Raw genomic sequence first — 24950 nt, 5'->3', positions numbered from 1 at the left:
GCTAACGTGGTTAGCTAATAGATTTACATATTGTGTCTTCCCTGTAAAACATTTTAAAAATCAGAAATGATGGCTGGATTCACAAGAAGTGTATCTTTCATCTGGTGTCTTGGACTTGTGATTTAATGATATTTAGATGCTAGTATTTACTTGTGACGCTATGCTAGGCTATGCTAGTCAGCTTTTTTACTGTGGGGGGTGCTCCCGGATCCGGGTTTGGGAGGAACTAGAAGTTAATGACGAGAGAGAGAGAGAGAGAATTCTTGACTCTTTGTGTATGTAATATAAATATATATTCTTAATGTGTCCACAATGGAAGTCATTGACTCCTGTGGTGAATAAGTTCAAAGTAAAAACCCGTTAATTCCTCTGAGGTTTGCTATCACCTCTTGAGAGCGTTAACCCAACAATATCCCTTTGATGGACCCCATACAGTAAGAAATGTACCTAGTATTCCTGAGCAAGGAAACACAGCAAGCGTATTAAACTTGCTGCCTCATGCTCACTGAGTATTTGCCATGCATTACCTCAGCATCACTAATTACCCCCTACTGCAACCACATCCCCGCGTGGAACATAAGTTCGTTAGTGGAAATTAAAACGGGCCATTCAGATTTAATCCAAGTGACTCCCATTTCCAAATAGAGCCAAGTGTGAAATATAAAATGCCTATGGTTCTCAAATCAACTTGTTCTTGGTTTTTAATAGTCTGACTGATTAGCCTGTATGGGTGTTTTAACATCAAATCTCACATTTCTCTTTCAAAAAACATTTCCCCTGTCAATTAAAGCAGTATGAATATACATTGAGAATAGTGGTGGTCAGTGCCGTTTATGATGAGGGAGGACAACATTGTTTTCATGAGCATATCCTTATTTCTATTACAGCATGTTGGATGACTGTGTCACGCCCTGGCCTTAGTATTCTTTGTTTTCTTTATTATTTTAGTTAGGTCAGGGTGTGACATGGGGTATGTTTGTGTTTTGGGTGTTTATTATGGTAAAGGGGGTGTTGGTTTTAGTGTATGGGTTTGTGTGGAGTGTATGTGTCTAGTATTGTCTATGGTTGAGTGTAGGTGTTTAGGAGAGTCTATGGTTGCCTGATTTGGTTCTCAATCAGAGACAGCTGGTTATTGTTGTCTCTGATTGGGAGCCATATTTAAGGTAGCCATAGGCTTTAGATGTTTGTGGGTAATTGTCTATGTTKAACGTTTGTAGCCTGTGTGTGTGCACTACGTTATTTAGCTTCACGATCGTTTGTTGTTTTGTATAGTTTGTGTAAGTGTTTCGTTTCGTGTTCATCTTCATAAATAAAAAGAAGATGTATTCATATCCCGCTGCGCCTTGGTCCGTATCTCCACACGATCGTGACAGACTGTCATTCATATTCCATTCACCCAGTTCAATGTAACATTGATAGGTGTAGGCTATTACATGATACTCAAATTTTCCACATGCCCATTATGAGGTTGCTACAACCTAGCCTATGAATTAAAGTTTACAATGTAGGTGCACACAGGTCGAGAAACATTTCAGATGGCAGACAGTGACACATGGACAGACAGTGACATATTCAATGCCGCCTTGCACACTCTTGCCTGCATCAGCTTATCTAGGGTGTAATCATTAGTCCAACAGTTTCTATTGGACAAATTCAGGCATTTTTATCCCTGTTTCGTTTGCTAAAATGTAAGAAAAGTTTCAACAGAATCAACAGAGTTCCAGTGTTGCGTTGGAAGGTCATAGCCAGCTAGCTAACATAGCTTCCCTCTGTTTGAGTTGGGTGTTTGAGTAACTAAACTAGCCAGCTACATTTGCTAACTAAGTAAGTGAAACTGAAAGTGAAAAAAAATAAAATCTCTTTCTAGTTCCCTCGCTCTCTTGCTTCTCCTTCATTTTTGAAGAAATTAATATGTTGAAAACTGTTCAACTATTTTCTATATCTCTCTTTGAGTCAACTGCTCACCACATGTTATGCACTGCAGTGCTAGCTAGCTGTAGCTTATGCTTTCAGTACTAGATTCATTCTCTGATCCTTTGATTGGGTGGACAACATGTCACTTCATGCTGCAAGAGCTTTGAAAGGTTGGAGCACGTACTCCAGAAGTTGTCATAATTACTATGTAGTCTAAGGAAGGGGGTGAGAACCAAGATCTTCCTAGGTTTTGCATTGAAGTCAATGTACCAAGAGGAGGACGGAAGCTAGTTGTCCTCCAGCTACACCATGTGCTCACCTTTAGAGTGCTGTTTGGCTACTGTAGACTTTCATTGCAAAACAGTGTGTTTTAATCAATTATTTGGTGACGTGAATTTATTTAGTATAGTTTTATCTAAAAAGTATGACTTTTTCAATTTTGTCCTGTTTTACAATTTTTATTTTTATGAAATTCACCGAAGAGGATGGTCCTCCCCTTCCTCCTCTGAGGAGCCTCCACTGACTGAGTATACAAAATTTTTTAAACATATTTTATTTCCATGAAATAGACTGACCAGGTGAATCCAGGTGAAAACTATGATCCTTTATTGATGTCACTTGTTAAATCCACTTCAATCCATGTAAATGAAGCAGAAGAGTAAGGTTAATGAAGGATTTTTAAGCCTTTGGAATAGGGGGCAGCATTTTCACTTTTGGATGAATAACGTGCCCAGAGTAAACTGCCTCTTACTCAGTCCCAGATGCTAATATATGCATATTATTATTAGTATTGGATAGAAAACACTCTGAAGTTTCTAAAACTGTTTGAATGACGTCTGTGAGTATAACAGAACTCATATGGCAGTCAAAAACCTGAGAAAAAATCCAACCAGAAAATCGTCGTTTTTCAACTCATTCCCTATCGAATACTCAGTGGGATATGGGTTATTTTGCACTTCCTAAGGCTTCAACTAGATGTCAAGCATCTTTAGAACGTTGTTTCAGGCTTCTACCGTGAAGGGGGGCCGGATGAGAGATGTTTGAGTAAGGCGTCTGGCAGCAGCCTCGTTCTCTGTCAGGTGCGTTCACATGAGAGGTAGCTCTCGTTCCATTGCTTTTCTACAGACAATGGAATTCTCCGGTTGGAACATTATTGAACATTTATGATAAAAACATCCTAAAGATTGATTCTATACTTAGTTTGACAAGTTTCTTCGACCTGTAATATAACTTTTTGAACTTTTCGTCCGACTGGACCTGAACGGCGTTTGGATTTGTTTACCAAACGCCCTAACAAAAGAAGCTATTTGGACATAAATTATGAATATTATCGAACAAAACAAACATTTATGGTCGAAATGCGATTCCTGGGAGTGCATTCTGATGAAGATCATCAAAGGTAAGTGAATATTTATAATGGTATTTTTGACTAATGTTGACTGCGCAACATGGCGGATATTTCTTTTGGCTGGTTTGGGCTCTGAGCGCCGTACTCAGATTATGCTTTTTCGAAATTTGGCACAGCGGTTGCACAGCGGTTGGGTCAAACGTTTCGGGTAGCCTTCCACAAGCTTCCCACAATTAGTTGGGTGAATTTTGGCCCATTCCTCCTGACAGAGCTGGAGTAACTGAATCAGGTTTGTAGACCTCCTTGCTCGCACACCCTTTTTCAGTTCTGCCCACACATTTTCTATAGGATTGAGGTCAGGGCTTTGTGAGGGCCACTCCAAAACACTGACTTCATTGTCCGTAAGCCATTTTGCCACAACTTTGGAAGTATGCTTGGAGTCATTGTCCATTTGGAAGACCCATTTGCGACCAAGCTTTAAGTTCCTGACTGATGTCTTGAGATGTTCTTTCAATATATCCACATAATTTTTCTTTCTCATGAGGTCATCTATTTTGTGAAGTGCACCAGTCCTTCCTGCAGCAAAACACCCCCACAAAATGATGCTGCCACCCCTGTGCTTCACGGTTGGGATGGTGTTCTTCAGCTTGCAAGCGCTTTATCCTCCAAACATATTGATGGTCATTATGGCCAAACAGTTTCATTTTTGTTTCATCAGGCCAGAGGACATTTCTCCAAAAAGTATAATATTTGTCCCCATGTGCAGTTGCAAACCGTAGTCAGGCTTTCTTATGGCGGTTTTGGAGCAGTGGCTTCTTCCTTGCTGAGCGATCTTTCAGGTTATGTCGATATACGACTCGTTTTTACTGTGGATATAGATACTTATGTACCTGTTTCCTCCAGCATCTTCACAAGGTCCTTTTCTGTTGTTCTGGTATTGATTTACACTTTTCGCACCAAAGTATGTTCATCTCTAGGAGATAGACAGCGTTTCCTTCCTGAGCGGTATGATGGCTGCGTGGTCGCATGGTGTTAATACTTGCGTACTATTGTTTGTACAGATGAACGTGACACCTTCAGGCACTTGTAAATTGCTCCCAAGGATGAACCAGACGTGGAGGTCTACACAAAATGTGGAGGTCTACACATTTTTTTCTGAGGTCTTGGCTGATTTCTTTTTATTTTCCCACGATGTCAAGCAAAGAGGCATTGAGTTTGACGGTAGGCCTTGAAATACGTCCACAGGTACACCTCCAATTTGCTCAAATTATGTCAATTAGCTTTTCAGAAGCTTCTAAAGCCATGACATAATTTTCTGGATTTTTTTTTCTTCATTGGGATAGGGGACAGTATTTTTTTTACGTCCGGATGAAAAGCGTGTCCAATGTAAACTGCCTGTTTCTCAGGCCCAGAAGCTAGGATATGCATATAATTGGTAGATTTAGATAGAAAACACTCTAAACTAAAACTGTTAAAATTATGTCTGTGAGTATAACATAACTTATTTGGCAGGCGAATCCCAGAGGACAAACCATCCAGGGGGAAAAAAATGTTGAGGTCACTGTGTTTTCAATTAGTTTTCTATGGGAAACTATATTCATGAGGAACCTGGTTGCAGTTCCTATGGCTTCTACTAGATGTCAACAGTCTTTAGAAATTGGTTAATGTTTTTCTTTTGAGAAATGAAGAAGTAGGGCTGTTCATTGTGAGTGTCAAGCCAAGTGGACTCTTCTGTGTGGCGCGYGTGAACTGGAGCTCGCTCCACATTGTTTTTATCCGCTATTGAACACAGTATATTCCGTCTTAAATGTTATCGATTATTTACGTTTTAGGATATCTAAGGTTGGATTTGGAAAGTTGTTTGAAATGTTTGGACCAAGTTTACAGGTAATTTATTAGATACTTTGGAGTCATGTTGGGGGAGTTGGAACCGGTGTATTTCTGAATCAAACGCACCAAATAAATGGACATTTTGGGGATATAAAGAAGGAATTTATCAAACAAAAGGACCATTTGTGATGTTTCTGGGACATTTTGGAGTGCCAACAGAAGAAGATCTTCAAATGTAAGGCATGAATTATAGCGTTATTTCTGACTTTTGTGTCGCACCTGCCTGGTTGAAATATGCTTTTCATGTGTTGGTATGCTGGGCTCTGTCCTCAGAAAATCGCATGGATTGCTTTCGCCATAAAACCTTTTAGAAATCTGACACGGCGGCTGGATTTACAACAAGTGAAGCTTTTTTTAATGTATTGCACTTGTGATTTTATGAAAGTTAAATATTTATAGTAATTTCATTTGAAATTGGCGCTCAGCAATTTCACCGGATGTTGTCGACGCTAGCGTCCCACTGATCCGAAAGAAGTAAAAGGCACAGTCAACTTGGTGTATGTAAATTTCTGACCCACTGAAATTGTGATACATTGAATTATAAGTGAAATAATCTGTCTGTAAACAATTGTTGGAAAAATTACTTGTGTCACGCACAAAGTAGATATCCTAACCGGCTTGCCAAAGCTATAATTTTTTAACAAGAAATTTGTGGAGTGGTTGAAAAACGAGTTTAATGACTCCATCCTAAGTGTATGTTTACTTCCGACTTCAACTGTATGTGAGTGGTAAATTCATACAGGTGAAAGGATACCAAAAAGGAGTAACTACTGTGAGAAATGGCTCTGTCAAGATAGAGGAACTCCTGAGAGCTTGGTTCTGTTGGAGCTTGATGAGGGGGCGGTGGTGTCTTCAGCTCTGACTGAGGTAGCAGAGTTTCCATCCCATTCACTTGGCTCTGCAGATAGATCCCATAAGAGGCGTTCCCTGTGTGTGAGATGAAAGGCAATGTGAATCCCACCTTAACCTCTTCTCTATTCCACTGACAGACAGTATTAACTGTTAGGGGATTTATGTGAAATAATTTAGAAAATATTAGCTCCATTTTGAATGATGTTCTACTCGTTGTAAGAATACAGAGACATGCTTGTTAGTTAATTGCCCTTGGGGTAGCCTAACCCAAGTCTAGTCACAGTTTGTAATGTTGGATTGAGTAGTTCACTTTTTGACCTGCACAGAGGGCAAATTCTCCATCATCAACCCCATCACAACACATATCCCCAGGCATTCCATTCAGGCAGAAAGAATATAATGTTGACAGATCTCAAGGGGATTGTTCCCCAAATTAGTGTTGATCTGGGAAATCATACTTTGCATCACATTGACACTTTTCATTTGATAATGAGCTGCTGTTAACATGCCAGTTTCACATTTTACATGACAAGAATCACTGTGTATTTACACTGAGTATACCAAAACACCTTCCTAATATTGAGTTGCCCTCAGAACAGCCTCAATTCGACGGGGCATGAACTCTATAAGGCGCCAAAAGCGCACCACAGGGATGCTGGCCCATGTTGACTCCAAAGCTTCCCACAGCTGTGTCAAGTTGTCGTGAAAAATCCAACCGCATTGCAGTTCTTGACACAAAGGCACTTCAATTTCTTGTCTTACCCATTCACCCTCTGAATGGCACACATACACAATCATGTCTAACCTGTCTAGGACATCGCCAACAGCCAATGAAATTGCAGGGCGCAAAATACATTTCAACAGAAATCTCATAAATCAAATTTCTCAAACATACAAGTATTATACAACATTTTAAATATACATTTCTCGTTAATCCAACCACAGTGTCCGATTTCAAAAAGGCTTTTCAGTGAAAGCACAACATATCATTATGTTAGGTTAGCACCTAGTCACAGAAAGCATACAGCCATTTTCCAACCAAAGAGAGGAGTCACAAAAAGCAGAAATAGAGATAAAATTAAGCACTAACCTTTGATATTCTTCATCAGATGACACTCCCGGGACAACATGTTACACAATACATGTATGTTTTGTTCGATCAAGTTCATATTTATATCCAAAAAACCTCAGTTTACATTTGGCGCGTTATTTTCAGTAAGGCTTTGCCTCCAAAACATCCCGTGAATTTGCACAGAACCACATCAATTTACAGAAATATTCATCATATACTTTTATACTATGATGAAAGATACAAGTGTTTTACACAGAATTAAAGATACAATTCTTTCTCATGCAAACGCTTTGTCAGATTTCAAAATAGCTTTCCGGCGAAAGCACATTATTCAATATTCTGAGTACAGTGCTCAGCCATCAAAGCAAGCTATACAGTTACCCGCCAAGTTGTGGAGTCAACAAAAGCCATAAATTGAGTTGTAAATCTTCTCTTACCTTTGCTGATCTTCGTCGGAATGCACTCGCAGACTCCCAGTTCCACAAGAAATGTTTGTTTTGTTAAGTCCATCTTTATATTGTTGCGTCATAAAACAGATCACTCAAAACATGAGCACAATGGCAGCTCTTCCTTTAAAGAACTCCAGGCCTCAAGAGGGCAGATAACCCAAAAACACGGGTGGAACTAAAAAATTGAGCCAGGATTTCTGGAGGGACTACTTTTACATGCGCACCTGGCAGATAAGCATGGGTATAAAATGTTTGGGCTTAGCTTTGCTTGGGTCCTCAACATACAAACAGCTCATTGTTCAACCCTAAAGACGCAACTGGTATGTAATGTTTGGAATTATTTATTATGTTGCATCCAGTGCTTAGCACAATTTACATGTTTAACTCTGGTAGGAGTGGTGACTTCTTTTGTTGTGGATATTTTCTGACTGCAGAAGTAATTGCTTGAAGTGCTAGATTAAATTGTTTAAACGTTTACTTTATTCAAAGCCATGCTTTGTTGCTGTGTCATGCATTGTTTATTGGGTAAAATAATGCATGTTTATTCTCTGTTTAAGGTTATCAACCTATTCCCTATTCCTTATTCCTCTGTCATTCAACTACTCTATTCAACAAATCAACTGTTTCAACATTTTCAACAAATGGCATCAAAACCATAATAAAACACTGGAAAGGAATTGAGTTGTCCCTTTGCATCCTTCATGTGTTGAGCAAGCCGTTTTCAAGTTTGGGCAGAGCTGAAATAATTATAAATCAACTTGACAATATCCAAATAACTGTTTGTGCGTTTAGTCCACTAATCCAAAAGCACAAAGAGCGTTACCATTATCTAGACAAAGTCAAAAAGCTCCATTACAGTTCGTAAAAACATGTCAAACGATGTTTTCAATCAATCCTTAGGGTCTTTTTTATCATAAACATGCAGTAATAATACAACCGCACAATAGCGTTTCCATTACAGAGGAAAAGGAACAACCGGCGCGCCCGCGTTCCTGAAAGGTAAACATCCCATTGTCCTCGTGCGAGCCACTTAATCAAACTGGTCTTATTTGACTCCCTTTCTCAATAGAAGTCTGCAATCAACTTCTAAAGACTGTTGACATCTGCTGGAAGCCTTGGGAGGTGCAATTTGACCCCACAGACACTTGATATTAGATAGAAGCTGAATTGTAAACTACAAAACTCAAATTTCCCACTTTCTGGTTGGATTTTTTCTCAGGTTTTCGCCTGCTATATGAGTTCTGTTTTACTCATAGACATTATTTTAACAGTTTTGGAAACTTTAGAGTGTTTTCTATCCAAATCTACACACTATATGCATATCATAGCTTCTGGACCTGAGTAACAGGCAGTTTACTCTGGGCATGCTTTTCATCCAAACTTCCCAATGCTGCCCCCTATCCCAAACAGGCTAGCTGAGAAGCAACATTGATTCCCAAATGCGGCTTAGACAGTAGTCTGCTGGTGATTTATGAACCAGCGCCTGGAGATGCAGAGGGGACTTTCAAATCCACGTAATCTACTCTATTCAGCCAATGCAGTTTGATTGATACTTCCTGGATACAGACAGCAACCTCCATCCAAGGTATTCAACTGACTTGTTTAGCTGAAGCAGCGAGTCACACAAAAGTAATGACAAACTACCAACCAGAGATCCATTCTAATGCAAATTAGAGTTGTTTAAAAAATAACACTATGCTTTCTATTCCTCTGTGAACCTCAAGAACCCAGTTCTTGTTTAGTTTCTTCATCCATGTGCATCCAATGCCTATTCAGACTACACTCCCGGGTTTCAACCAATACCTCATGGTACCGTCAATAATTATGCCTTTCATTTGCATGCAGAGCCTGATACCTATAAATATGGGTCCGTAGCTCTGGAAAAGCTCTGCTACAACCCAGTTCCAATACCCCCAGAACATGTTCTCTGTCCCTGTGCCCGGCGCCACTGAGTTGACATTTCAGCCCTTTGATGAGGAAACCCTTGGCCGTCCACATTGTGTCCTCCATAACAACACTGTTGCTAACAAGAAGTCTGAGGGGGAGGGATACGGCTTCACCCAACTCAAGGTTTTTCAATCTGAGGGTAAATGTCTTCCAATTTCATATTTCATTTGAAGAATGACAAGATTGATTAAACCGGGCACATCAATCTGCCATATTCTCTAGAATATACAATACACTCTAACTGATTGCTGTTTACCAAAATATTCACTGGTTCTTCATTTTTGTGATGAACAGCAGAGGGGCAAATGATCTTGATAAACCGGGGGGAAAGTTTGCGGGACTCCACCCAGAGGAGCATATCTCGGGTGGACTGCCACACCCTCTGCCCAGGACGATACTGGAGAGCCGGGGTCTGGTGGCGGTCTGCTTGTCGTCGATATCTGGAGGTGGTCTTGAGAAGAGCCAACCGGGCTCTCTTCCAGGTACGACGACAGGGGAGGACAAACATCTGGGCCAAGGGAATGCCGACCCAGGGAACACTCAAAGAGCGAGAGACCCATGGCAGAGCAAGGAAGGGTGTTGTGGCCATATTCGACCAACATGAGTTGCTGGCTCCAGGTGGTGGGGTTGGCGGAGACCAGGCAGCGGAGAGTCATCTCCAGGTCTTGGTTGGCTCGCTCCGACTGGGGGTGGAACCCGGAGGACAGGCTGGTCGACAACCCAATGAGTGTGCAGAACACTTTCCATAACCGGTATAAGAACTGAGGACCCTGGTCGGAGACCATGTCCACTGGGAGTCCATGGATCCGGAAAGCATGCTGCACCATGAGCTGGGACATCTCTTTGGCAGAGGGTAGCTTGGGGAGAGGAATGAAGTGGGCGGCTTTGAAAACCGGTCCACTACTGTCAGGATGGCAGTGTTGCCATCAGACTGGGAGAGACCCGTGACGAATTCCAGGGAGATGTGAGACCAGGAACGGTGAGGAACAGGCAGAGGTTGAAGGAGACCAGCTGGAGCTTGCCGGTGAGTCTTGTTCTGCAGATTGTGCATGTGGCGACAAATGCGGAGCTGTCAGGAACCATGGTAGGCCACCAAAAACATTTCTCACGATTCCCCACATCGTAGTTCCTCTCCGTGGCGATGGGAGAAGAAGGCGAAGGGATGTAACTTGAGGTCCAAGGCAGAATGCTGGGACAGGACAGCCTCACACCGATATCCGAAGCATTGGCCTCCACCACGAACTGGCGGGACAGGTCAGGATGAACCAAGATGGAAGCTGTGGGGAAACGGTTTTTGAGATCCTGGAACGACTGGTAAGTAACTGGGGACCACGTGAACAGAACCTTTGGAGAGGTGAGTGCAGCCAGGGGGAAAGCCAGGGTGCTGTAACCCCGGATAAAGCGGTGATAAAAGTTGGTGAAATGTTGCAGTTGCACTCGGGACTTAGGCTGGGGACAATCCACCACTGCTCTCACCTTCCTGGGATCCATCTGTACACCCTCTGCAGCGAGGATATAACCCAGGAATGGGGTGATGGAGCGATGGAATTTGCACTTCTCTGCTTTCACCAAAATCTAGTTCTCCAGGAGGCGTTGGAGCACATGTTCTTGGGCGGAGCGGGAGAAAACGAGGATGTCGTCGAGGTAGACATAGGCAAACCTGTTCAACATGTTGCGGAGAACATCATTCACCAGAACCTGGAACACAGCAGGGGCGTTAGTAAGGCCACATGGCTTGACCAGATACTCGTAGTGACCGCTGGCCATGTTGAAGGCAGTCTTCCACTCGTCCCCTTCCCGCATCCGCACAAGGTGGTAGGCATTCCGTGGCACCTTGGAGCAGCTTGAAGGCCGAGGAGATGAGTGGTAACGGGTAGCGGTTCTTCACCGTGATGTTGTTGAGGCCCCGGTAGTCGACGCACGGGTTCAGGGTTTTGTCCGTCTTCTACACAAAGGAGAACCCTGTGCCGGTGGGGGAGGCAGTAGGACGGATGAACCCTGCAGCTAGGGAGTCCTCAATGTAGGTCGCCATAGGCTTGGTCTCCGGACCCGACAGAGTACAGTCGTCCCCGGAGCAGAGTGGTGCCTGGGAGAAGTTCGATCCTGCAGTCATATGGTGGGTGCGGCGGAAGCAAAGTGGCCCGGGCCTTACTGAACACCTCCCGGAGGACCTGGTACTCCGCAGGAATGGCAGAGAGCCCAGGGGCAACTTCCGAGCCCCCAGGAACACGTTCCGGGGCAGGCTGAGCTGACTTCAGGCAATGAGTGTGGCAGAACGGGCTCCAGACCATGATGGCACCAGCAGACCAATCAATAAGGGGATTGTGTCACTGGATCCAAGAGATTCCCAAGTTTTCACTTTTGTAAAAATAGCATGCCCAATTTCAACTTCCTTCTACTCATCCCCAGAATATAAGATATGCATATTATTAGTAGATTTGGATAGAGAACACTCTGAAGTTTCTAAAACTGTTTGAATCATATCTGTAAGTATAACAGAACTTATGTAGCAGGCAAAACCCCGAGGACTAACCATTATTATTATATTTTTTTTTTAAGTCAGTCTGTTCAATGAGATTTCATTGGGAAGCCAGATTTCTAATCACTCTGTTCTCAGTTCCTACTGCTTCCACTGGATGTCACCAGTCTTAGGAAATAGGTTGAGGTTATTCATTTGTGCAATGAAGAAGAAGGCCATCAGGAATTAGAGTAAAGTCATGTGTACTGTTTGAGAGTTGCGCAAGACTAAAGAAAGTAGCGTTAGTTTGTTTATCTCCTGTATTGAAAACAGATAGACCCGTCTTCAATTTGATCAATTTTTAACGTTTACAAATACCTTAAGTTGTATTACAAAAGTACTTTGAAATGTTTTGGCAAAGTTTAGAGGTAATTTTTTTTATATTTTGTAGTGACTTTGCTCAAATTGGAAGCAGTTTTTTTCTGGATCAACCGCGCCAAATAAATGGACAATTTGGATATATATGGACGGAATTAATCGAAGAAAATAACCATTTGTGATGTTTATGGGACATATTGGAGTGCCAACAAAAGAATCTCGTCAAAGGTAATGCATGTTTTATATTTTATATCTGCGTTTTTGAAATATGCTACTCTCTCTTTGTTGACATTGTGCTATCATCAGATAATAGCATCTTATGCTTTCGCCGAAAAGCCTTTTTGAAATCTGACATGTTGGCTGGATTCACAACGAGTGTAGTTTTAATTTGGTATCTTACATGTGTGATTTAATGAAAGTTTGATTTTATATAATTTTTTTGAATTTGGCGCTCTACATTTTCCCTGGCTATTGGCCAAGTGGGACGCTACCGTCCCGCTATCCCAGAGAGGTTAATAAACAGGAATTGGATAGTCTCGCTGTGGTTCCCTTAAATTAAGTTGATGGGGGTGATATTGTGGGTGACCCGGCCTATAGAGCCCCCTCTCATTGGCCCCAGAGTCGATGAGTACCCTGAGAGATTGACTGGTTCCCCCACAGCAAGATAGCATGAAAAGGAGTGCGAGTAAGGTGAGAGGAAAGGTTCTCCGTATGGCCCACCAGAGTAATCGCTCCTACTGTTGAGCCTGGTCTTTTAGTGGACAGGTGGCCACGAAATGACCAGTAGTCGCGCAGTAGAGGCAACTGTTTGTGTGAAGCCTGTATAGCTGTTCGGCTGGGCACAGCTTAGCTCTGCCTAGTTGCATCGGCTAGGGAAGAGGTGAATTGGCAGATTTCCGAGACTCTCGTGGGAGCTCGGGTAGCCTCGGTTTCTCTCGGTAATGGAGCAGTCGGGGACTTCCGGGATGTCTTGAGGTGAGGTGGAAGCCTTGGGCGGGCGAGTGAAATCGAACCTCCTCTTCCTCCTTCGCTCCCGTAGTCGCCCATCGATCCAAATGGTCAAGGCGATGAGTGAGTCGAGATCCGTTGGTTGTTCCCGGGCTGCAAGCTTGTCCTTTACTTCCTCCGATACTCCGTGCAGGAACATGTCGAACAGCGCTTCCGGGTTCCAGGCACTCTCAGCTGCCAATGTGTGGAAATCCACTGCATAGTCTGCCACACTGCGGGAGTCTTGCCGAAGCTGGAGCATATTCCGGGCAGCATTTCTTCCGGACAATGGAGTATTGAAAACGTTCTTCACCTCCACCACAAACTCCTCCATACTGAAGCATACGGCCAACTGTTGTTCCAATACTGCCATAGCCCAGGCGAGAGTCCTCCCGGACATCAAAGTGATGAAGTGATGAGGTACTCTATCTTAGAGCGGTCTGAGGGGAAGGAGGAGGGCTGCAGCTCGATGATGAAGCATCACTGAGCGAGAAACGCCCGACAGGTGCCCGACTCTCAATTGAAGCATTCCGAGGGAGGTAAGCGGGGTTCCCGGGAAATCGGGGTGACCGGGGAAGCGGCGGTGGTAACAGCCAGGTTACTGAGGGGTTGTTATCATTGTGGTATGCTGCCTAACAGACAACCTGTGGAATTGCTCCAGCAATGGGTTCAACGCTCGGTCATGGATGTCGGGCAAGGTCTGGAACCCTTCCATAAGACACGAAGCAACTCCTCGTGCCTTCCAATGGTGGCTCCTTAGGAGGAGATGCCATTGCGGAGCTAGTCTGAGTCTGCTGGATCAGTCATGGCCAGTTCGTACTGTCACGTTTCAGGAGAAGACCCAGATGCAGACAGTGTCAAAGTTACAAAAGTTTATTTCTAGAACAGGGAGCAGGAAAAATGACAGGTCAAGTGCAGACAGAGGTCAGTAATCCAGATCAGAGTCCAAAAAGAAACTGAACGGCAGGCAGGCTCAAGGTCAGGGCAGGCAGAATGGTCAAAACCAGGAAAACTAGAAAACAGGAACTAGTAGGCTGGTAGGCTTGACGAAAACAAAATGGCAACAGACAAACAGAGAACACAGGTATAAATACACTGGGGATAATGGGGAAGATGGGCAACACCTGGAGGGGGGTGGAGACAAGCCCAAAGACAGGTGAAACAGGTCATGGTGTGACAATTTGAGTCACTATGTGTAGGTAATCCTGTTTTACACAGCTTTTTTTTAGGGTTAGGCATCCAGTCAATGGGGATGTTGTAAATCATGGAGCGCCTTGTGTCACCATCGCAGATTTTAGAGAAACAAAAAATGTCAGTACATATAAGTGTCTTATATCGGCTGAAAGCTTAAATTCTTGTTAATATAACTGCACTGTCCAATTTACAGTAGCTATTACTGCACTAAATGCCATGGTATTGTTTGAGGAGAGCTCCTAACAACAAAACACTTTTTTCACCGCGATAGGTTTGATAAATCCCCCTCTGAAGGTGAAATGTTTATTTTAAAAAAAAAATTATTTCACCTTTATTTAACCAGGTAGGCAAATTGAGAACACGTTCTCATTTACAATTGCGACCTGATGTGTGTGTACATACATTCTGAAATATTGCTCTTATTTATCATCCAAAGGGTCCCAGAGATAACATGAAGTGTCGTTTGTTAGATAAAATCCTTTTTCATATCCTATAAAGGTCCATATAGCATGCATGATCGATTTTTGTATTCCACTCGTTCAATTTACAAAGAAAGGAACCTGTGAAATTCTCACCCTAAACGTTGTTTCAACCATTCAAATTGTGTTCGTATGTATTCTTCAGAGATCCTAGAACGTAACGAGACTTCACTATATCAGTAGGGGTGTAGTATATATTATAGGACACCATATTTGGTCAGAGAGCGACGCCTTCATGGCACCCCAATGACGCGGGCGGTCTTCACTTGATTGACTGTAACTTTGTTAAATAAGCACCAATCGGGGTCAAACAAAGCTAGCTAGATAGCCAATGAGCTGGGCTTTACTGAAGCTACTGAGTGATGGATGGGGGTAGAGCAGAGCAACACTATTTTTAGAAACGCTGCACAGCTAGTGTTCATCATAAAGCTTTGTGTAAACCTTTCACATTTGATGACATAGTTAGGTAAGAGATTAATGGTTTCAGTGGTGTCGTGGACGGAGAAGATTACAGCGGAATCCTATCTCCCCTGTAACCTCAGTGTTCCTCCTCTCAGTACAGCGAGCAAGACCAAACAACACAGTCCCGCACCAGAAGACGCTATCTGAGAGGTTGAAGTCTGCGGCCAGTTAAAGCAGATGCTGTGTTAATTAGCTGAGCCCTCCCCTTGGTGCCTCGTAAAGTACATGTTCTCCAGATACCAGCATTACTCCAGGTCAACAAGAGCTCCACTTAACAGCTGTGAAGAACAACATTTCTGACACTGTCCCCTCCTCTGCTGCTAATTGAGCCACGTGAGAAATATGAAATATTTTCAGCAGCTGAATTATCATGGGGGCAGAGTTTAAGCAGACATACTGTAGCTACTGATCAGTGGAGGCTGCTGATGGGAGGACGAATCATAATAATGGCTGGAACAGAGCAAATGGAATGGCGTCAAACCATGTGTTTGATACCATTCCACTGATTCCGCTCCAGCCATTACCACAAGCCCGTCCTCCTCAATCAAGGTGACACCAACCACCTGTGCTAATGATGTCTGGTTCCTCAGCCTCAAACTGATTGACAATGTGTTTCAGAAGGTGGGCTGTGGGTAAAGTGGGTTGTCAACAAGACCCATTTACTGATGTGACTGTTCTAAACTCCTGACACACGCCGGCTGGTTCTAATGTATCCTAAACTGTTACTTGCCTGAAAAGTGCCCCTGACATTTAGCACAATGCAGCTCTGTAATATACTGGAGACAGAACGGTGGGCTGAATAAATGTAACGAAATAGGAGAGCCATTTGATAAAGGCACTAAAGGTTCAGAATTTATGTTGACACTGTCATTGGGTGAGGACTTGTCAAAGGAGCATTTAATCATGTGCTGTTCAACACTCACTGACAACACTTAGAGTATGTTGAGTAATACAACATAATACATTAGGAAATTTAGGAAACACTATTTTGTTTACCTTATCTGCCTGGGAATAGAAGTACAAGATCAGAAAATACACGTTGCAAGATAACTGAAGCTCTGCTAATGAGTAAGTTATCCATAAAAAGTAGAAGTAAACTAAAAAGAAAACAACAGTTCATATATATTGTATGATGCTCACCCAACCGTGAGCCACATAGGAAATGCAATTTAGGTGACGGACATATATAGAAGCAATAGGTTTCCATAACAAAGAGCCTGGGAGCTGAAAATCTAAATTCTGTTTGGATTTTTGCCTGGCATATCAATTCTGTTATAGTCTCAGATATTATTTTAACAGTTCTAGAAACTTCAGAGTGTTTTCTATCCAATGCTACCAATTATATGCATATCCTGGCATATCTGGGCCTGAGTAACAGGCAGTTTACTTTGGGCACGTCAGTCAGGGTGAAATTCAGGAAACTAGACTCTAGCCCTAACAAGTTTTAACACATCACACTGATCTAGTGTTTACATGTTTCTGCAATGATCTACAGCTGCTTGACGGTCAAAATACTATGATCTTATCATACCAGCGTATAGAAATACCATGAACCCTTTTTATTTTATCAAGGACATAATATATTCACATAACAAAGTTGGCTATATATTATTGTTTATCATGAAGCCTCAAAATGTTTGTGTGCAAGTATATCCAACCACATCAATGGCATCCTTGTATACATCGCTCAAGGCTGCCTTTGACATTTTATGAAACTTACAAATCCTTTCTATCCTGTCAGCCACTCAATAACGACAGGCCACCAAGGTAAGCCTCGGGACCCAATACTTACACAGCATCATTAATAAAGATTTGGTCATTCTTCAAAGAACCAGAGAGAGGAGAGAGAAAGAGAAAGGGGGAAAACATTGTTTGTTTAAATAAGAGTGAGAGTCGCTGCCTTGTCAATTCACATTGTCAGGATGTCGGTGAAAAGCCCAGCCCCTACCGATCACACTTGACATTGGGCCAGCTCACATAAATCCCGCACTCTGCGAGGGACAAAGAAATATAACCTTTTTAATTTCAGTCATTAACCTGCTTGACTTATTGCTAAGAGATGGTGAAACTCCCTCACCCCCAGCTAGCAGGATACAGTGGGATGATGAAGCACGAGTGGCTGGTACCCTAGCTGGCCTCTCTCTGTGTGATACAACAGGGATTTATATTGCCTCTGCCCATTTTCAAAATGGCTCACGGTAAAATATAATTAGAGGTACTGTGAATCAGGGGATAGAGTCTTTCAATGTAATGCACACCATCCCACCACATTTTCCCCTTTACGCTCATTTACTTACCATGATAAAATAGGAAGCCAGGCATACAGAGAGACACAAATACTCAGAGAATTCCTCAGCCCCAGTGAGAAATGCAGTGTAAAAGCACTTGACCTTGACTACCCTTAAGGCCCGCACAGAATGTATGATTTTAGCCATCTTATGCCACGATGTTGCCTTCCCATACAAAATGTCGACATCGTGGGAAAATTATGAAGTCATAAGCGATTGTTGGACGTCTTGGCTCGTTCAGTGTGACAGGGTCTACATCGGATGATTTTAAGTAACACTACGTGCGGTCGTAGGAAAGGTTTTGGCAATGTCAGATGTGTAGTGTGGCTGGTGTTACGAGCCAATCCCGGTAACTGACCAATAAGAACACAGTCGGCACTGAGTATTCCCAGTTATGTGAAATCCATAGATTAGGTCCTAACAAATGTATTTCAATTGACTGATTTCCTTATATAAACTGGAACTCAATCAAATCTTAGAAATTGTTGCATGTTGCATTTTATATTTTTGTTCAGTATATATAAAACACAGAAAAATCACGTTTTGGTCCCACCCGTGGATGGGACACCGATCCCGAAGAAGTTTTAAATTCAACACTCATCATTCCCAGATGTAACTGCACCCTCAATAATCAATGTATGGTATAACTCAAAGAGCCTTGCCAATCATGCCAATGCAGGCCAAAAGGTGATGGCAACTGAGAGTTAGATCCACTCATAGTCTCTTCAGTAAGAGACAATTATTTAAATCCTACATACTTAAATATCTTCATAAGTGTCCTTATTTGCTTGAGTGGGAGATCATAGGGACTTCATCTGGAAGCGAAAGGTTGATCATGGCCCTCAGCTAAGGACTTATTGGCAGATAATAATGCGGTAGTACCAGTGTCAGACTCATAAGCTGCTCCTTACCTCTATGGTGGTCCAATTAGTGCCAAGGCCCATGATGAGGGACCCTCAAGGCTCATGATGATGGAGGGAAGTGGGGTGGGGTGGGATGGTGATCAGAAGTGGGCAGTGGCTATGGTGCACTAGGGGAATTTTAATGAGAAATCATATTACCCAAAACGTATAAAGGCATTGTTGTCCAAGGCTGTTTTTAAAGCCTGTGTTAGTTACGGCAGAAACGCATTAAATCAGTCTAATTAATAAAAGGTGCTTTTTGCCTTTTGGAATCATTTTGAAGCCAAACATTAAGGTACACTTTTTCTAATTAGCGTAGAAGCTGTTGTGTCATTTGCTGTATAAATAATTGTCTCGTGGTGTCTTGGAATTAAGGTAGTGTGGATCTAGGCTTGAGAGTCGGCTAAATGAGGCCCCCTCAGCAGTGTGTACTTGTGGGTGCTGTCACATTTCCATGGTTGCCTGCCCTTCATTTGTACAGTATATGTGCTGGTGAGGTGCTGCTGGCTATATCAAGCAACGTGCATGCCCTGCCCGTCTTTCTAGCCATTATTTCCCTGTTTTTGTGGGTTATAAATTCACTTGTTACATAATTGTTGCTGAATACATTTATTTGAAAAGAAAAGCAATGTACATTCAAACTCTTGCTTGCACAAAGCACATCTTCCCATTCATTTTACGATTGTGCAAATCTCTGTTATGACCGCAATTCTGATGACCGTTGCTACTATCACTGTTCTTTATGGGTTGAATAATGATAAGAGGCCTACTGTCACAAAATACATAGGGTCCAAAACCAGTTCCTAACACTTCCTAATCAAGACAACCACATGTCCCATCTTTGTCAGTGAGGGAAAGATTGTCAACATATTACGGAAATGTAATATCCGCTTGATAAATCATTGTTAGTTTCAGGTGCTTAATCACTGAAATGAAAGACAGCAGCAATATGTTTCCCTTCCAGCATTCTGCTAATTTGGGAAGAGATAATGAATTCTCATTTCATCTGGGGTGCCGGAAACAACCTTCACTTTATTTGGAGTAAATGGCTTCTGTAAAATGGCCTTATTTATTATCACCATAACAGCAATGGTATTATTGATAAGTGGATATAGCAGCGCACATAAAGAAAAGTGATTGTGTTTAATGTTAACATAAGACACCATTCAATATTTTTTATATATTTAATCCCTAAAAATGTAAATTCATATTGGCAAGCTAATTGCATTTTGGCATTTGTCACAAAAAAAACATATATACATATAAATATATATATATATTGTTTTTGAAGTATTGTTACCATGGCAATATTGTGTGTGTGGGTTAAATATTGAGGGCTGTAGGAGCAGACCCTGAGCTCTTTCCTGTGTTAAGCCTCTTTGTTCAATCATTCCTTGTTGGCTCTGTAAGAGTCATGTGGTGAGTGTTAAGCAGGGGCTGAGAGTAGGGTCATCTTTGAGAGAATTCAAATCAAATTTTATTTGTCACATACACATGGTTAGCAGATGTTAATGCGAGTGTAGCGAAATGCTTGTGCTTCTAGTTCCGACAATGCAGTAATAACCAACGAGTAATCTAAACTAACAATTTCACAACAACTACCTTATACACACAAGTGTAAAGGGATGAAGAATATGTACATAAAAATATATGAATAAGTGATGGTACAGAATGGCATAGGCAAGATGCAGTAGATGGTATAGAGTACAGTATATACACATATGAGATGAGTAATGTAGGGTATGTAAACATTATTTTAAGTGGCATTGTTTAAAGTGGCTAGTGATACATTTTTTACATGAATTTTTTCATTATTAAAGTGGCTGGAGTTGAGTCAGTATGTTGGCAGCAGCCACTCGATGTTAGTGGTGGCTGTTTAACAGTCTGATGGCCTTGAGATAGAAGCTGTTTTTCAGTCTCTCGGTCCCTGCTTTGATGCACCTGTACTGACCTCGCCTTCTGGATGATAGCGGGGTGAACAGGCAGTGGCTCGGGTGGTTGTTGTCCTTGATGATCTTTATGGCCTTCCTGTGACATTGGGTGGTGTAGGTGTCCTGGAGGGCAGGTAGTTTGCCCCCGGTGATGCGTTGTGCAGACCTCACTACCCTCTGGAGAGCCTTACGGTTGTGGGCGGAGCAGTTAACGTACCAGGCGGTGAAACAGCCTGACAGGATGCTCTCGATTGTGCATCTGTAAGTGCTTTTGGTGACAAGCCGAATTTCTTAAGCCTCCTGAGGTTGAAGAAGCGCTGCTGCGCCTTCTTCGCCACGCTGTCTGTGTGGGTGGACCAATTCAGTTTGTCCGTGATGTGTACGCCGAGGAGCTTAAAACGTACTACCCTCTCCACTACTGTCCCATCGATGTGGATAGGGGGGTGCTCCCTCTGCTGTTTCCTGAAGTCCACGACCATCTCTTTTGTTTTTGTTGACGTTGAGTGTGAGGTTATTTTCCTGACACCACACTCCGAGGGCCCTCACCTCCTCCCTGTAGGCCGTCTCGTGGTTGTTGGTAATCAAGCCTACCACTGTAGTGTCGTCTGCAAACTTGATGATTGAGTTGGAGGTGTGCATGGCCACGCAGTCGTGGGTGAACAGGGAGTATAGGAGAGGGCTCAGAACGCACCCTTGTGGGGCCCCAGTGTTGAGGATCAGTGGGGTGGAGATGTTGTTACCTACCTTCACCACCTGTGGGCGGCCCGTCAGGAAGTCCAGTGTCCAGTTGCACAGGGCGGGGTCGAGACCCAGGGTTTCGAGCTTGATGACGAGTTTGGAGGGTACTATGGTGTTAAATGCTGAGCTGTTGTCGATGAACAGCATTCTCACATAGGTATTTCTCTTGTCCAGATGGGTTAGGGCAGTGTGCAGTGTGGTTGCGATTGCGTCGTCTGTGGACCTATTGGGGCGGTAAGCAAATTGGAGTGGGTCTAGGGTGTCAGGTAGGGTGGAAGTAATATGGTCCTTGACTAGTCTCTCAAAGCACTTCATGATGACGGAAGTGAGTGCTACAGGGCGGTAGTCGTTTAGCTCAGTTACCTTAGCTTTCTTGGGAACAGGAACAATGGTGGCCCTCTTGAAGCATGTGGGAACAGCAGACTGGGATAAGGATTGATTGAATATGTCCGTAAACACACCAGCCAGCTGGTCTGCGCATGCTCTGAGGACRCRGCTGGGSATGCCGTCTGGGCCTGCAGCCTTGCGAGGGTTAACACGTTTAAATGTTTTACTCACGTCGGCTGCAGTGAAGGAGAGTCCACAGGTTTTGGTAGCGGGCCGTGTAGGTGGCACTGTATTGTCCTCAAAGCGAGCAAAGAAGTTTAGTCTGTCTGGGAGCAAGACATCCTGGTCCGCGACGGGGCTGGTTTTCTTTTTGTAATCTGCAATTGACTGTAGACCCTGCCACATACCTCTTGTGTCTGAGCCGTTGAATTGCGACTCTACTTTGTCTCTATACTGACGCTTAGCTTGTTTGATTGCCTTGCGGAGGGAATAGCTACACTGTTTGTATTCGGTCATGTTTCCGGTCACCTTGCCCTGGTTAAAAGCAGTGGTTCGCGCGAATGCTGCCATCAATCCACGGTTTCTGGTTTGGAAATGTTTTAATAGTTGCTGTGGGTATTACATCGCCGATGCACTTGCTAATAAACTCGCTCACTGAATTAGCGTATTCGTCAATGTTGTTGTTTGACGCAGTGCGGAACATATCCCAATCCACGTGATCGAAGCAATCTTGAAGCGTGGAATCAGACTGGTAGGACCAGCGTTGAACAGACCTGAGCGCGGGAGCTTCCTGTTTTAGTCTCTGTCTATAGGCTTGGAGCAACAAAATGGAGTCGTGGTCAGCTTTTCCAAAAGGAGGGCGTGGGAGGGCCTTATGCGTCACGGAAGTTAGAATGACAATGATCTAGGGTTTTACCAGCCCTGGTAGCACAATCGATATGCTGATAGAATTTAGGGAGTCATGTTTTCAGATTAGCCTTGTTAAAATCCCCAGCTACAATTAATGCAGCCTCGGGATATGTGGTTTCCAGTTTACATAGAGTCAAATAAAGTTCGTTCAGGGCCGTCGATGTGTCTGCTTGAATATATGCGGCTGTGATTATAATCGAAGAGAATTCTCTTGGTAGATAATGTGGTCGACATTTGAGTGTGTGGAATTCTAAGTCAGGTGAACAGAAGGACTTGACTTCCTGTATGTTGTTATGATCACACCACGTCTCTTTAATCATAAGGCATACCCCCCCGCCCCTCTTCTTACCAGAAAGATGCTTGTTTCTGTCGGCGCGATGCGTGAAGAAACCAGCTGGCTGTACCGACTCCGATAGTGTGTCTCGAGTGAGCCATGTTTCCGTGAAGCAGAGCACGTTGCAATCCCTGATGTCTCTCTGGAATGCTACCCTTGCTCGGATTTCATCAACCTTGTTGTCAAGAGACTGGACATTGGCGAGTAGTATGCTCGGGAGCGGTGCGCGATGTGCCCGTCCCTGGAGCCTGACCAGAAGACCGCTTCGTCTGCCCCTTTTACGGCGAGGTTGTTTTGGTTCGCCGGCTGGGATCCGATCCATTGTCCTGGGTGGTGGGCAAAACAGGGGATCCGCTTCGGGAAAGTCGTATTCCTGGTCGTAATGATGGTGAGTTGACATTGCTCTTATATCCAGTAGTTCCTCCCGATTGTATGTAATAAAACCTAAGATTACCTGGGGTACCAATGTAAGAAATAACACATAAAAAAACTAAATACTGCATAGTTTCCTAGGAACGCGAAGCGAGGCGGCCATCTCTGTCAGCGCCGGAAGTCAAGTGTTAACGTGCCGAAAACCCAGGATTTTAACTTTTTAGTGATAGGGGGCCGTATTCGGAAATTTGGATAAATGACATAGCCAAAGTAAACTACATGTTACTCAGGCCCAGAAGCTAGGATATGCATATACTTGGTAGCATTGGATAGAAAACTCTGAAGTTTTAAAACTGTTAAAATAATGTCTGTGAGTATATAACAGAACTGATATGGCAGTCATTATTTTTTTGATGTGAGTGGTTTTCCATTGAATGCCTATTGACTATGTTTTGGGTTAGGGCCCAGATTGCAGTTCCTATGGCTTCCACTAGATGTCAACAGTCTTTAGACATGGTTTCAGGCTTGTTTTCTGAAAAATGAAGAAGGAGACCTTTTGGTCAGGGGACTGGGGAATCATGCAGTACTGGTTTGCGCGCGTGACTGTGCGCGCTCTTCGTTATTTTTCCTTTCTATTGAATACGCTATTGTCCAGTTTAAATATTATCGATTATTTAGATAATTTACACCCCGAGGATTAGTTACAAACATTGTTTGACATGTTTCAACAAACTTTACCGGTGCTATTAGGATGTATTCGTCTGCATGTTTGACCGCCTTTGAGCCATTGGATTACTGAGTTTTTGGGATATAAAGAAGGACTTTATCGAACAAAAGGACCATTTGTTTCGTAGCTGGGACCCTTGTGATTGCAACCAGATGAAGATCTTCAAAGGTAAGTGATTTATTTTATTACTCTTTCTGTCTTTCGTGACTCCTCTGCTTGGTTGGAAAATGGTTGTATACTTTTGTGTGCGCGGCGCTGTTCTCAGATAATTGCATGTTATGCTTTCGCTGTAAAGCCTTTTTGAAATCTGACAAAGCGGCTGGATTAACAAGAAGTTAATCTTTTAACCAATGTATAACACTTGTATTTTCATGAATGTTTATTATTACTATTTCGGTAATTTGAATTTGGCGCTCTGCAATTTCACCGAATGTTGTCGAGGTGGGTCGGTAGCGGCATGCCTTGGCCAAATAAGTTTAAGAGAGCAGAAATCAGTGAAGCAGATATCAGAGCACAAGTCAGAATTGGAGCTAGCAACAGTAGATGAGCCAGGGTGTTCATGCACATTTCCAGATATCATCAGCAGTAAAACTATCAAGGCAAGGCGTAGGACAGGGAGAGCTCTGCAGTGTGGCTTTATGACATCAGATAACATGAATACAAAGCTGGCGAGAGGTGGTTAGAATAGGATGGGAGGCGAAAAGTCTGCGTAACCAATAGAGAGTCAGTCCCGAGTGTGGGAACAAACATAGTCTGTCCCACGGTTGGGTAAACAAGAAAGTTTATAGTCAACAAAGCATGCAGGAGTCATGAGGCAAATAGCAAAATGCACAATATTTAAAATATATATATATAACGACTTGGGGATAGCCATTGTAAATTCAGCGTCAGTCACCCCAACAGTACCTGTACCAGAGAGGGGGAGACAGGCCAGGGCAGATGGTGAACAGATCGCCAGGAATCCAAGCAGCAGTGCAGCAGGCAACAGGAGT

Source organism: Salvelinus sp. IW2-2015, linkage group LG6.1 (genome assembly GCF_002910315.2).
Source record: "Salvelinus sp. IW2-2015 linkage group LG6.1, ASM291031v2, whole genome shotgun sequence".
Taxonomy (NCBI): Eukaryota; Metazoa; Chordata; class Actinopteri; order Salmoniformes; family Salmonidae; genus Salvelinus; species Salvelinus sp. IW2-2015.
Note: the sequence above shows the minus strand (reverse complement) of the source record.